This window comes from Octopus sinensis, linkage group LG3 (assembly GCF_006345805.1).
Source record: "Octopus sinensis linkage group LG3, ASM634580v1, whole genome shotgun sequence".
NCBI classification, from domain to species: domain Eukaryota; kingdom Metazoa; phylum Mollusca; class Cephalopoda; order Octopoda; family Octopodidae; genus Octopus; species Octopus sinensis.
Window position 1 is genome coordinate 160,183,575 of NC_042999.1, and position 15,000 is coordinate 160,198,574.

Below are 15,000 nucleotides of genomic sequence, written 5' to 3' on the forward strand. Positions count from 1 at the left end.
CATCCTTTCGGGGTCGAGAAATTAAGTACCAGTTACGCACTGGGGTCGATGTAATCGACTTAATTCGTTTGTCTGTCCTTGTTTGTCCCCTCTATGTTTAGCCCCTTGTGGGTAATAAAGAAACATATCTTTATATATCGAGGAATTCAATTCAAATATCCCACAAACAGCGCCAAAAACCAGAGTAAACGCAGCAGTGAAGTTTTAAATATAGGGTAAAAATTAAATATCAATTAAAATTTTTTGTATTCATTTTTACCAGTTAAAAAAAAAAGATATATATGTATATATATATATATATATATATATATATATATATATATATATATATATATAAAGTTAATCCAAACATGAAAGCACAAAAAAACACAGCAACGCGAGGAGGTGGAACAAATATAGTATTATTGGACGCCCAGGAAGGAAGGAAAGAAGGAGGGTTTAACGTTTCGAGCGGAGCTCTTCGTCGGAAACATAGGAGAAGGAAAGATCCAGAGAAGGGAAGACAGAGGAAAAAAATCGCCAACGGTACACACGAGGTCGAGGAAACATTCATGAAATTTTATTTACATAAGAGTGAAAAGAAGAGGAAGAAAAACAAAAGAAAAAAAGCAAAACAATTCACCGCCTTAGGCTGAAAATTTTGGGTGCGCTGGGAAACCTCTCTAATGACTTTTGAAGCACACTTGCAGAGTTGCCGCGGGTGATGGCGAAGCTGATGCGCTGGAGCAACCAAGCGCCATCACCAGCTTCACCAGTTACCTCTGCTGGGCGAGCTGCCATTGAGGACAGGAATCTCGCAGTCAGTGATCCGACCCCACCAAACGTCTCGAACGACACAGGATGGAAAATATAGTTGGTCGACAGATCGCGGGACTTCAGGATTTTGTTCCGCTCGGCCGCAGAAGCTGTGGAACTCGCCCTGGCCGCAGCATCCAGGATGTGAGGAGAAACAAAGGAGTCGCTAACTGACGTTCCAGACAAGGCAACTACCTCTCGACCAGGGGCACAAGGTGAGGCCGTCAGGTCTTTTTCAATCACATCTGGACAACCCATATGGTTCCAAGATGGAGGGGATGTTTGCTCGGGCCATACTCTTCTTGAGTATAAAGTTCAACTCTGTGTGACGTGCGAAGCGACCAGCATTCCGGCAGCAAGAAAGATCGTGAAGGCCTGTGGAGTCGAGAAGCTTGTCACAACGACAGCCCAAACCCATGCTCCACTCCGAGGGCAATGGAAACACGAAGTTCGTCCAAGCTGTGTAGGCCACCAACGTTAGCCACAGGAATGGCATCAACCCAGTCACCTGAGTATTTGGTGTAAGCAGACAGTAAGCGGCACCTTGAAAACTGGTCCGACTGGATGAAGAGGAGGTTGAAAGTGGCCTTCGAAATTATGTTGTCCCAAACTCTCTGACTCCGACTCATCCAACTTTTATTCTTTTACTTGTTTCAGTCATCTGACTGCAGGTATGCTGGAGCACCGCTTTAGTCGAACAACGATCACAGGTATTATTCTTTGTAAGCCTAGTACTTATTCTATTGGTCTCTTTTGCCGAACCGCAAAGCTACGGGAATGTAAACACACCAACATCGGTTGTCAAACGATGGTAGCGGGGAATAAACACAGAAACACAAATGTATACATAAATACATATATTGGTGCTGCTGACGGTTTCTTTCACCCTAGTAATGAATCCAGAGTGCAGACCAAGCATGGCTGGAGCTCCATCAGTGTACACACTTAACCAGCGAATCCCACGAAAGTTGGTTTTCCTGAAAGAAGTTTGATGCTTCACGAAAAATAGCTGTTGCTGTTGTCACCATAGGGTGACAGAACAAAATTTCCTCTTTTACACAGTTGCCTGACACAAAAATGAGCATATACCAGTTGCTGAGAACACGATGTCAGTCGTTTCGTCACACAGGATGGCAAAAACAGGAGAATCTCTTACTTGGTCGAGAATCTTATCTTTGATGTCTTGATACAGGTCGTCGATCCTTCCCATGACTCTATCGTTTGATAGTGAAATCTGGGAAAGCTTGTTTGTACTATCTTTCCTCAGAACGATCTCTGCTGCACGTATTAGACAAGGTTTTATGAAAGACTCTCCGATGTTATGGCTTGTAGTGATGCTATCCAACAGCGCGCGCGCGCAACGCCCTCTCGCGCATACGCGAAGACCGGAAGAGGGAATTTGCTGATGTGGCGTTAGCTGATTAGGCGAAGTGAGCGTGAACCTTAAAAAGACAGAGAGAGATATAGCAGCAGTCAGCAGAAAGCCTTTCATTGTTGCAGACCACATTATCTTCACTCCCTACGGACGCCATAGAAGACCAGCTCAGTTTGCTGTTGCACTTGTAAAATTCTTACAAGCGTTAAAGTTTCAGCTCTGACACATCCATACCAAGCGGAACCAAATAACACCTTATTTCGTACTGTTATAAGAACAATAAAGAATATATATTTTTACTGTTGCGCTTTGAGTTCTTTGACTGGTAGAATCTGGAAATTTAAGCAACGGAAATTGAATGCACCATTTGCACCCTAAAAGTGCAAGAAGCATCCTATTCCCGTTACAGGCTCTTCTTGCTCTTTACAAATCAACAAGGCGATCTCATAGAAAGCCTCAACAACCATTGAAGTTTGTTGCCGAAATGTCCTACTACCGTCCAACTTAGCTTGCTTCAAGGAATGTGTTTTTGTTTCAAAGAGTGCTTTGGGCTTGTCTGCAAGAGCAGGATGTGTTGTCCTCGAGTGGCGTTCCTAGCGTGAGAGTCGCATTCCATCATTGCTCAAAGTTTTGTAACATATCACACACACAGAGAGGAACCTCTGTGTCACCATTTCGAAGGGACACGAATCTAAATCGAATATATTCGTCAAGATACTTCCATTTCTTTGCGCTCATTGCGAATTATGTGACGTGCAGTGGACAACACAAACATGTGAACAAAAGATAAGGCGCGTGTAAGTTAATGCCAAGGCCCAAGTTAGAACCATTGGAGTAAAAAGTTCTGAAAACAAAAAAAAAAACTAAAACAAAAATTTGGAAAAGAAGTTAAATTAAAAGAAAAGTTATACGAAAAATTTGTAGAATAAAATATTGTATTTATTTATACGAAAATATTTTTTAAAATTCTTTAAAAAAGAAAAGATTTTGCATAGCTTTTAGTTTTACTTAGTACTTTCTGTAATATTTAGGTCTGAATTTTAGTTTAACACTTGGATTTATATTATAATTTTTTTCTTACAAAAAAAAATTAATTATATTTTTAACATATATATTTAATATTAAAGATTTTGCTTTTATTGTTAAAATTTTCTATTTTTCCAATCTGTGTTTTAATTTTTTGAGACTTTATTAAATTGAGCGATAGTAGAACCTATCATATTCTTTTTGTTTTATTTGCTATTTTTAAATATATCGTACTTTTTATCATGCTAAAATATTAAAATAGTTTTCAATTTTTTAAATTAAGTTAATATTTCTTAGTATGTTACTATAATGATTTAGCATGTCTCTTGATTTTTAAGAACCACATTATTTCATATATATGAAAACTGTGGATCAAACTTGTTTATAATCTACTAGCAGTATCGCCCGGCGTTGCTCGGGTTTGTAAGGGAAATAACTATATAAGCATTTTTAGAGAGTTATAGCCAAAAAATAGCAAAAAATGCATTAAAAATAGTTGACTCATCGTAGACATTTTTAGAGAGTTACTTTCCTTATATAATAGCGAAAAAAATGCATTAAAAATGGGAAAAATTGATGGTAAATTTTTTTTTAAATCGTAGACTCATCGTTGACGCGCGCTAATACCCAGTAGGGCTCGATATGAATCACGACTATAAGATACCCGGTTTTGGTTAAACTGCACCGCAAAATGTGGGAGTAGTTAGGAATCTAAATCGTAGGAGACAGACACTCACACAACTTCACTTTTATTTATAAAGATTAACTGAAAAAAATATTTGTCTTTACATGATAATATCTAAGCTTTATACCAGTGGTTCTTAACCTGAGTCTTGTAACAAAACAAATTACAAAATAAAGGCAAATGTCAAAGCTACAATTCAGAATTAGTGAGGGTTTTGAGGGATATGAAGTGGGGGTCAATAAGTACAGAAAATGGTAAGCGACCCTAAGATAGTAGAATAAGAAAACTAAAAGTATAAGGCGATACTTTGGCATTTTTTTCATAGATTTCTTATCATTTGACCATGCTCTCGTTAAGAGAATAGCAAATATAATTTGAGAAATTCCTGCTTTTTCTCAAGGGCTCGCACCCCACTTTGAAACTTCTGCCGACCCCAGGTTAAGAACCCCTGGTCTAAAGATAGATATAATATAGAGTGATGGGAGGAGGTGGGACAAGTGGGTGGAATGAGAGAAGCAACTCAAAAGAGCAGAGGCTACTCTCGGAGCAGTTGAAAAGACAGTGTTGTGACAACACATCAGCAGGCCACAGGCTTGAGTGTGTTGGCGAGTAACTCCAAGCAAATCAGTTCGATGACCTTTCTTAGATGCAGTCGAAGATACCTGAATGTGTAGAAACAGCACTGTCACAGCTGTGTGAGCAATATTCCATTGTGAGTCTCTCCTGAACTTTGTAGAGTATTAGTAGTTGTTAGAGCATAACGTATTTTCTGAAGAGAAAGATCACTCGTTGTGACGGTGTCTTTGCTACATTAAGGCTGTACGTTGGCCAAGATGTGGCCTTTCCCTTCTAGCGAAATTAAGAAGTATTGTTGCATGCTATTCATGTTTATAAGTTTTCGTGATATACATAATGATTGTGTTTTTCTGCTGTTGGAAGAAACAACTCTTGAATATCACCATTGGGGGACATTATCGATATCTCTAGTCATGGAGTCAATGCGGTTTTTTTTTCGAAGTGTCTAGGTTATGTGTGAATAATGTTTACTTGTGGAAGGGAGGGAAGAGTAGTTTCATTTGCACAGGCGTAGTGGAGCTGATAGTAAGTAAATTGTTGATATAGAAAGAGAAAAAGCACAGTATATAAAACCAGCGTTGAGAGAGCGTGGGTCAGATAGAGCTCAGAGAGGCTATGATTGTGGTCCATAGCTGACAGAATACTTAGGAGATTCCCATGCTAAGTACAAGCGAAGATTTGTTGTTGCCAAATACATTTTTTGGATCTTTTCGGTTTGAACGGCAGTTTTTTCTAGCGGTGTCATATGAAATTGTCAGCCATAATTATGACCCTAGTATCGATCTATTGCATTTCAATTTGTTTTAGGGTTAGGGGTGGGGGGAAGGGTATCTTTTTTTCTTCACAAATGTAAATAAACCCAATCTGTTTCTTAAACGAGGGACATATTCATACGGCACAGAATGTTTTTTTTTACCTCAACAGACGTCAGTGATTGGTTGAAATTGCAGAAATTGAAGAAAAAAAACAACAAATATCTTACAAACTATAGAATTTTCTCAATAAAGCCAAGAGAAAAAGATGTTTTATAAACACATTCTACCAGTATACGAAGTTTAACATTTTTTAGTTACCTAGAAATTATGTTAAAAATTGCCGTTCAAACCGAAAAGATCCCATTTTTTCACTAATTTCCCGTGGCGATGGCCCACTGATGAGCGACAGAGGAGAGTAGGATTCCAGTAGGATTGGTTTTATAGAGACTGCTCTGGTGGAAATTATGTGGGAAGGAGATTCAATTTATTGAAGAAGAAGGAGATTGTTTAATGACTACCTTCATCATCGAAGTAAGAGCTATAGGTCGATCGTCGGCGGGAATCAGTGATGTTGCTCTTCTTGGGAATGTGATATACTGTAGCGTGTTTTAAATATTGAGGTAGATCCCAGGGAAGAGAGAGAGAGAGAGAGAGAGAGAGAGAGAGAGAGAGAGAGAGAGAGAGAGAGAGAGAGAGAGAGAGAGAGAGAGAAAGAGAGAGCGGGTTGAAGGATTTGGAAAAGCTCGGGGATGCAGCACTTCAGGTTAATAGAAGGTGTATATTTTTGGAACAGTAACCTTGTTGATTCAAAATAACCGGTAGTACTTTTGCACTTGACATACGTTGGTGTGGAGAGGAATAGTTCTGGAGAGGATTCACAAAAAGCGTGCAGTGTGAAGTTGGAGGCAAAACGGGCAGCAAATGTAGAGGCTTCCTCCAAGAGTACCTCTTGTAGACCCATCATGTTTGAGATATGGAGGAAAGGAAGATGCCACAAAGTTGGTGGATATACATTTTACAAAAGACCAAAAAGGATTAACTGCAGGGTGGAAGGTGCGAGAACTTGCGGTCTGAGGAACATGAAAGGCATCTTTCGCATTTCGGAAGATGGTTTTACCGGAGTTGAGATGGTGAGTAAAAGCCGTCCAATTTGAGGGAGTTAGGGGATTTTGTCTAAGCATTGTAGGCCTTTTAAAAATGTTTAAATAATTTCTGTAGTACAGCTGTAAGTGAACCATTTGTCAGAATTTGGTTTTTATGAAGTTTGATTGTGTATGATGTGGTGAGATATGGCGAGAAAGCAAGTTCCACTCCTCCACTTAACTGTCTCTGATGGATCGGAGATGAAGCACGTGCACTGCCAAAGATAGGACAGGACTGATAGAGTTCTGACCAGTCAGCTAACTTTATGTGTCATAGGGTCCAAAAAGTCGTCGGGTGGTGATGTGTTTGGGAGTATGTGGCGGATAGTCGAGATAAGACTGTACTGTTATGGTAACCTTTCAATTTTTATCTGTTATTTGGTCAGTAATTTATCTAGTTTCGAGAAACAAACTATCGAAGTAATATTTAAAAAAAAAAACAAAAAGAAAAAAAATATTTCTAGCAGCCTAAAAGCAACATGTTATCGTTTAACTCCCGATCAATTCTGAGCAGATTAATGTCAGAAAGCATTGCATTCCGTCTTTTTAGAGGTATCTACGACTTCGCCATCTTTATTTTTAAAAATCCATTTGAGAGATTATATACGACTAGCAGTATCGCCCGGCGTTGCTCGGGTTTGTAAGGGAAATAACTATATAAGCATTTTTAGAGAGTTATAGCCAAAAAATAGCAAAAAAATGCATTAAAAATGGAAAAAAAATGATGGTAAATTTTTTTAAAAATCGTTGACTCATCGTAGACATTTTTAGAGAGTTACTTCCTTTATTTAATAGCGAAAAAAATGCATTAAAATGGAAAAAAATGATGGTAAATTTTTTTTAAATCGTAGACGCGCGCTAATACCCAGAAGGGCTTGATATGAATCACGACTATAAGATACCCGGTTTTGGTTAAACTGCACCGCAAAATGTGGGAGTAGTTAGGAATCTAAATCGTAGGAGACAGACACACAACCTTACTTTTATATATAAAGACTAGCAGTATCGCCCGGCGTTGCTCGGGTTTGTAAGGGAAATAACTATATAAGCATTTTTAGAGAGTTACTTCCTTTATAGATGCCAATTCGGGCTTTCTTAGCCATTTCTGTTTTGGTGTCTTCAAGCCATGAAGTCGTTGTTCTAAAAGAACGCTGGTCTCCTTGACAACGCATTACGACGTTGATTTCCTTTAACTCCCTTCCCCACAGCTTCACGATGGAGGGAAGAAGGGGGAGAAGCAAACACAGGTGCAGGTGTTTGAGCGTGGACGCCAACTCCGCCGCCATCGACACACGAAAAATTATGCATTAAAATAGAATAAAAAAGGATGTTAAATTATTTTTAAAATCGTAGACTCATCGTAGACGCACGCTAATAGCCAGACGGGCTCGATATTAATCACGACTATAATATACCCGAATTTGGTTAAACTGCACCGCAAAATGTGGGAGGAGTTAGGAATCTAAATCGTAGGAGACAGACATTCACACAACTACAGTTTTATATATATAGATATGTAATTGCAGTTAAATCTTTCCGAAATTACGTACACTACAAATTTGAGGGAGATTTTCCTGTTATTTCTAACATGTTAGAGCGTCGGACAAAATAACTGCAGTATTTCGTTACAATTCTTTACATGCTTCGTTCAAATCCTATCGAGATCAACTTTATCTTTCTCCCTTCCATGGTCGATAAAATATAACACCAGTCAAGTACAAGAATAGGATCTTTTCGGTTTGTACGGCAGTTTTTCTAGCGGTGTCATATGAAATTGTCACCCATAATTATGACCCTAGTATCGATCTATTGCATTTCAATCTCTTTTAGGGTTAGGGTTAGTTAGGGTTAGGGGTGGGGGAAGGGTATTTTTTCTTCGAAAATGTAAATAAACCCAATCTGTTTCTTAAACGAGGGACATATTCATACGGCACATAATGTTGTTTACCTCAATGGACGTCAGTGATTGGTTGAAATTGCAGAAATTGAAGAAAAAAACAACAAATATCTTACAAACTATAGAATTTTCTCAATAAAGCCAAGAGAAAAAGATGTTTTATAAACACATTCTACCAGTATACGAAGTTTAAAATTTTTTTAGTTACCTAGAAATTATGTTAAAAATTGCCGTTCAAACCGAAAAGATCCCAAGAATAGATTTAATATTTCAGTAAAGTATCCCAGGTTTGATTGGAACAATCATATATGAAGAGCGCGTAAGTTGCTGCGATTGGAAATCGTTTTCTATTTAATATGCAATGGATTTGTAATTTCAATTCTGCATCATATATTGTACAACTAATTATTACTAGCAAGAAAGAAAATTCTATATTTTCTAATTTTAGCACAAATTATATTCCATATTTCTCTGTCTCTTGTCAAAACATTGCATTCGCTTCAAACATCGCTTTTGTATTTGTTTTGCACAAACTTGTCCGAAAGAAAGGCCTCAGGAGCTGACCTCTTCTATCATTATTGAAGAACTGATGGAAGTAGACGTATATCATACTATATAATATATTGGTTAGCATGCTGTTAATTGTGGGAAACAGATATCATTCTCAGTTTGAGCAATGTGAATGTCTAGGCAACAATACTTAACACCAACCATTGAAAATTTTAAAGTTCAGCGTGACACGCTGAAACGATCAGTTTACCAGCTGCAAACGAGTGGTCTTTGTTCGCAATGCAGCCTCGGAAAGATTATTCTGCTCTCATGTGATTTTTCAGGGTCGTTCATCACCTTACTCCCCACCACTACAGACACACTTATTATCTGCAAAGCAGGGCTTTTAATCTTGTATTTGTGCTTGTTATTACAGTGATTTTGATAGTAAAATAACAAAGAAGTCCGCTTTAAGTAGATATTAACCACTCGTTTAAAGTCTGAAGAAATTTCAAAGTTGTTTTATTTATTTATATATACTAGCAGTATCGCCCGGGAAATAACTATATAAGCATTTTTAGAGATGTAAAGTATAATAGCCATCTCAATATGGCTAACCACAAGGGGGGGGGGTGTTACTGTAGCTTTTTACGTTCTGAGATCTAATAATAAATTTTTAGAGAGTTATTTCCCTTATATATGCCAAAAATGGATTAAAAATGGGAAAAATTTATCGTAATTTTTTTTAAAATCGTAGACTCATCGTAGACGCGCGCTAATACCCAGAAGGGCTCGATATGAATCACGACTATAAGATACCCGGTTTTGGTTAAACTGCACCGCAAAATGTGGGAGTAGTTAGGAATCTAAATTGTAGGAGACAGACAACACACAACCTTACTTTTATATATAAAGATATTTGATTATTATTTTTAAAATTTCAGCTTATTGGGTACATCACTATTTTCTTTTATGACATCGGCATTATAGCATGTTAACAAAAACAGAGTAATGTGACATACATACTAATTTCAATTTTGGTTCATCCAAAGGAAATGCTTAGAAAGTAATTCTAAATAATCTTGATGCGTTGATTCTGTAGCGATTGAGCAGATATGTTATGAAAGGCGTCCCAACTCTGGCCATCCCGTTCTTCTCAGAGGCATTGTGTACCAAGGACTACGTTATCCAATCTGTTCCTCCTCTTCTGACAAATCTAATAAACTAAATTTTTAAAAAAATGTATTAGCAATATTACCGATAGGTAACATTTATCCCCACTGAAACGTGGATGTTCTGTTAAAAAAAAAACTATACTGTGGTAGATACCAGGAGAGAAACCATCATATTCACTTTTTAGTGCAAAATGCACTCTTGCTTAAATCGCTAGCGGGGAGATAAAATCCTCGCTACCTCCAGCGCCGAGACCACCAGATCGCCTGATTTCAACCTTGTTTAGTCTCGTCAGTGATGGATGCGCGATCGCTAGAGGCGATAGCGATTCATTAAAAAATACAGTCGAGCGTATTCTGAGCTAGATTTTACTGCTATTTATAACAGGACAGGCGATCACGTATTGCAGATGTAGGGTCGGACACGTTGCCTGCATTCAAACTTAAAACTATTTGCAGTGAAGTTTTCATAAACCCATATGGAAAAGGTTTAGACCTTAGAAGCTCAAACAGTAATTTAATATGAGTTGCATATCTATGAATTTACAGATTCGTAATCTGCTTGAGGACATATATGCCATAACAAGTTCTTACAATTGATATAGTGGCTCTTTCATTGTCTAGTATTTTAATCGCGGATGTTTCCATGTAGCAGAGGAGATGGCGACCGATAAGCATGTTCACCATAGAGACTTTGTCGAGATAAGAAAGCCTCACCCGTGGTTGGAGCAGTGTCGGGAAGGGACTATGCTGAATTGGTCTTTCCACATTGGGTCAATTAAAAGCGCTGAAATCTCTTAATTCGGACAAGCCAAGTGAGTGCCTTCCACTCCACTTCGGGTCGAGGTCCTAATTCGAGGTCCCTGGCTGAATCGTAAAAGCAGGGCATACGATATCGATGGGCCATGCTGGAGTATCGAAAATCCCACTACCCCGCGTGCTCACCCGGCTACCTCGGGACACTTGGAATCGCACTGACTGCCGTTGATCTGCTTTAGACTCACCGACCCCACGACTGGAAGCTGGCTGGATCTGGGACCACCGCAGTGCCCGGCGTCCCCGGTAGCACCGCTCATCTTAAAACAACGGTTGTTTAGGTGCGCTTATGATCCGTTTGTTCAGCTGGCGAATCAACTGACTGCAGATGCATGCACCCACTGGACGCGTGAACCTGTCCACGAAAGCCTAGAATCCTAGGGGTAACTGAATAGACCAGTTCCTGACTCGTCGACTGGGTTGAATGCTCGACCAGTAAACTGTGTGCTGCTTTGGATACATCGGTTGTATACCTCTTGCAGCCCCTCAGCGGGAAACTGGCTGGATCCAGGACTACTGCAACGCCTGGCAACGCATGTGGCATCGCCCACCTACATAGGTGGCATCGGGTATTTAGGTGCAGTTATGATCCGCCCAGATTGTTGGCGCGTCGATTATTGGACAGATTAGTGTACCTCATAGACGCGTAGCCTGGTCCACGAAAGCTGAGTGTCGCAGGGGGGAAGTGGTCCACGTTCACGGGATAGGCTTGAAGAGAGAGCAACCCTTGCAACACTCCGTGCACCCGGAGTGCAGTCATCTTTTGGGTTCGGCTACAGAGAATACGTTCGTCGGCTCGGTATCGCAGATCTGTCTGGGTGGTGGGCAGGTCAGGGGTCCACCGCTTATATCAGAGTCAGGTCACTGGTCAGGTTTCGGACGTCGTTTCCTGCGTGCTTGGCTTAGCTCTCTGGACGCGTGGTAGCGTCCACCTTAAAAACGGTATTGACTCGACAACTCGGATATAACAACAATGGGCTCGGACGTGTGTGACAACCGATGCTGTTGACGAATTGCGGTGGGACCGCCCACGTAACGCCAAAGGAAAGATGCGGTATCGCATTCGTGAATACTTATATTTGTACCTTATATCCACACCCCAATTATTCCTAAAAAAATAAGAGAAAAAAACAGTGGCCAAGTTTTGGAAAGGCAAAAAGTAGTAGTGTTGAAAAAACGTGGTGTTGTTTCTATCTCTTCACGTTCTGACGCATTTTACGTTCAGGCCGGCTCTTTCCGTTCTATGTTCAAATCTCCCCGAAGTTGTCATTGTCTTTTATCCCTCGGGAATAATAAAATAAAGCGCCAATTTGTTACTGCAGTCAACAGTATCAAATAAACGGTCCCTTAAAATCTGCTGCCCTTAATTAGAAAGTTGCACACACACACACATACACACATACACACACACACACACACACACACACACACACACAACACACACACACACTCATGTATACAGGGTTGGCCAAAGGTTACCCGACAGTAAATCAGATCCATTTAATTCACAGATTTATTAATAAAAGCAACCAAATATATAACACCATGATCCTTGGTGTTGGAAGTTAAGTAAGCTTCGAGAAGTACGGATATATATATATATCAATCAATATCAGGATAGCAAACAAATTCAAGAGAAATTTTTTCGCCACCAGCGGTCTAGTGAGAAGGAAAAAATAGTCAACAGACTATATAATGTACATTCAACAATAATATTAAGGAATGGCCTTGATAGGCCATTCCTTAATATTATTGTTGAATATATATATATATATATATATATATATATATATATATATATAATATCAGCCCAAGGGCTGTGGGCATATATGTTTGAATATTTATATACATCACATTATCAGCAGTGGCTGAACCAGAAAGGTCATTATGTATGTATGTATGTATGTATGTATGTATGTATGTATGTATGTATGTATGTATGTATGTATGTATGTATATATATATATATATATATATATATATATATATATATATATATAATATATATATATATATATATATATATATACATATATATATATACATAAATATATATTATATAAAATCCGTTCTGACTGTCTGTCTGTCTGTGTGTCTTCTAGGATCTCGGGCATCCTCCATCATATTGCACTAAAATTTGATAGCTAGATACTGACGGTATCAGGGCGTGTATAAGTCTTGAAAAAATTACAAAAATCGATTCCAGGTGAGAATGCGATCGATAAAGCCGTGGGAATGTGCACTTGTACGCGCAAGTACATCAGCTGTTGCGATCGATACTACGCGTACGCGAGAAAAATGCACGTGCAGTTTGTGCAAAAAAAAGGCCGGCTTTCTTGAAATAATGCCACAAAATGGGACGGTCAGACAAGTTGCTTTGAGAAAATTTGGTTGAAATGTTTGACAACTCAGCACCGTCCATTGGACGGGGGACGTTTTGCTCGTATATACATATATACAAACAATAACAAAGATGGGTGAAGCTTTACACAGGTATTTCAGACATATTCTTTATTGAACAAAACAATTACGTCGTGTAAAAAAATCGTTTTCTGCTGGTGAGTTAAGAGTAAAATTTAACATTTAGGTTTTTCACACAAACAGTATATAATGCGTATTGACCCTCACATTTAGGTTACAGCTGTGAGAATGTGAATGCATGCATAACTGGAAGGACAAATCTGTGTAGACATATAGAAAGTAAATCTATCTATCTATATATCTATCCGCTCAGTCGAAGTCGACTCTCGGTTACTCGTTGGATCAGTGTCCTCCAGTCAGTTCTATCCTGGGCCGCTTCTTTCATATTGGCTATGTTCATTCCGGTATCACTCCTGATGGTGTCAAGCCAGCGGGTTCTTGGTCGGCCTCTTCCTCTCTTGCCACTGACCATTCCGAGCATGATGTCCTTCTCCAGGGATTTTCTCCGCATAATATGACCGAAATATGTAATCGATAGGTAGAACTACATGCTTTAGTATTTAGTCGACACTCCCTTTGTAGTTTTTAATTCAGAAACTCTTTTTGGCATTGGACTGATGAGCTTTGTGATTGTCTCTTGTGGAATTTCTGCCCACTTTTCACGCAACAATCGAAACAATTCATCTTTAGATTTAGGTTTCTGTCGAGCTTTTAGTATAGCTCTATCTAGTATACTCCAAAGATTTTCAATTGGGTTCATGTCAGGAGATTGGCTCAGCCAAGGAAGCTTTTTGATCCCATTTTCAGTCAGCCATTGTTGATTCCTTTTCGCTGTGTGGCATGGAGCCCCATCTTCCATGAATAAAAACTAATTTTTCGTTATGTTATCGTGTGAATACATCGGAGGTAGTCTCTGCTTAAATATTTCGGTGTATTTTTCAGAGTTTATGGTTCCAACACACTCGGTCAGCTCAGAACGACCAATGCTGGTCTTGATTGGGAAGCCTCCAGACCCAAACACGTCCACTGTCTGAAAATAATGCAAATCTGGATTCATCTGAGAAAATCACTCTATCCCAAAATGAACTGGATTTTTCTGACATCTCCTTAGCCCATTTCTTTCTTTTCGTGATATTAATTGGTTGAAGGAGAAGTTTTCTTCTAGCTGCTCGTCCATAATACCCAATCTTATGCAGATATGTAATACATGTTCTTGGACTAACTTCTAGCTGTTTTGCAATGTCAGAAGCCTTCGGACGGGGTTCGTTTTCCACAATTCTCTTCAAACAGGTATATATATATATATATATAATATATATATATATAATTCCTTTTATATTCTATATTATTATATTTCTGGCACTCGTGATCTCCAGGCATCTAATATATAAGATCCTTCCGATAGTGAAAAGAGGTTAAATCCTTCACATGGTAGTATCTAAAATGAAACGTCGTTTATATTTGAGGCCGTGGTTAAGTTTAAACACGGATGGAACATGATGAAAATACAGCCAAACCCACCTCATCTTTGTGTATATGTAGGACTATATTATTCAATGTGCCTTTCAGTTTTTTTTTTACTAAGATGGTTAGTTGTAATTTTAAGGAGATTTGTACAGAAACTCCTTCATTGGTTCAAATAAAAGACATAAATACTGCAAACGGTACTGGAAACTGTGAGTCCTTGCAAATATAGTGGAGCAATACTTTCGATCAGGTTCTGCTCTTGAATAAATGAAATGATTAGAAATTTCGTTACGCTAAAATAATTAACGATACCAAAGCATTGTTAAATGTTAATAGACTGTTATAATGTTTGGTAGATACAATTAGGTGATTGTTATTGAAAAA

The 15,000-nt window shown here is 38.7% G+C and overlaps 1 protein-coding gene across 1 annotated transcript in view; it reads right to left on the bottom strand.

Moving 5' to 3' along the window:
- LOC118762645 overlaps positions 1–11,401 on the bottom strand; it is a 19,155-nt gene extending 7,754 nt beyond the window's left edge. The window contains exons 1-2 of the transcript XR_004998410.1: positions 11,389–11,401; positions 4,519–4,522 (exon numbers count right to left, since the gene is read on the bottom strand). The gene's annotated coding sequence lies outside the window, so the exon portion shown is untranslated. The remainder of the gene's footprint in view (positions 1–4,518; positions 4,523–11,388) is intronic.
- Positions 11,402–15,000: the final 3,599 nt, after the last annotated feature.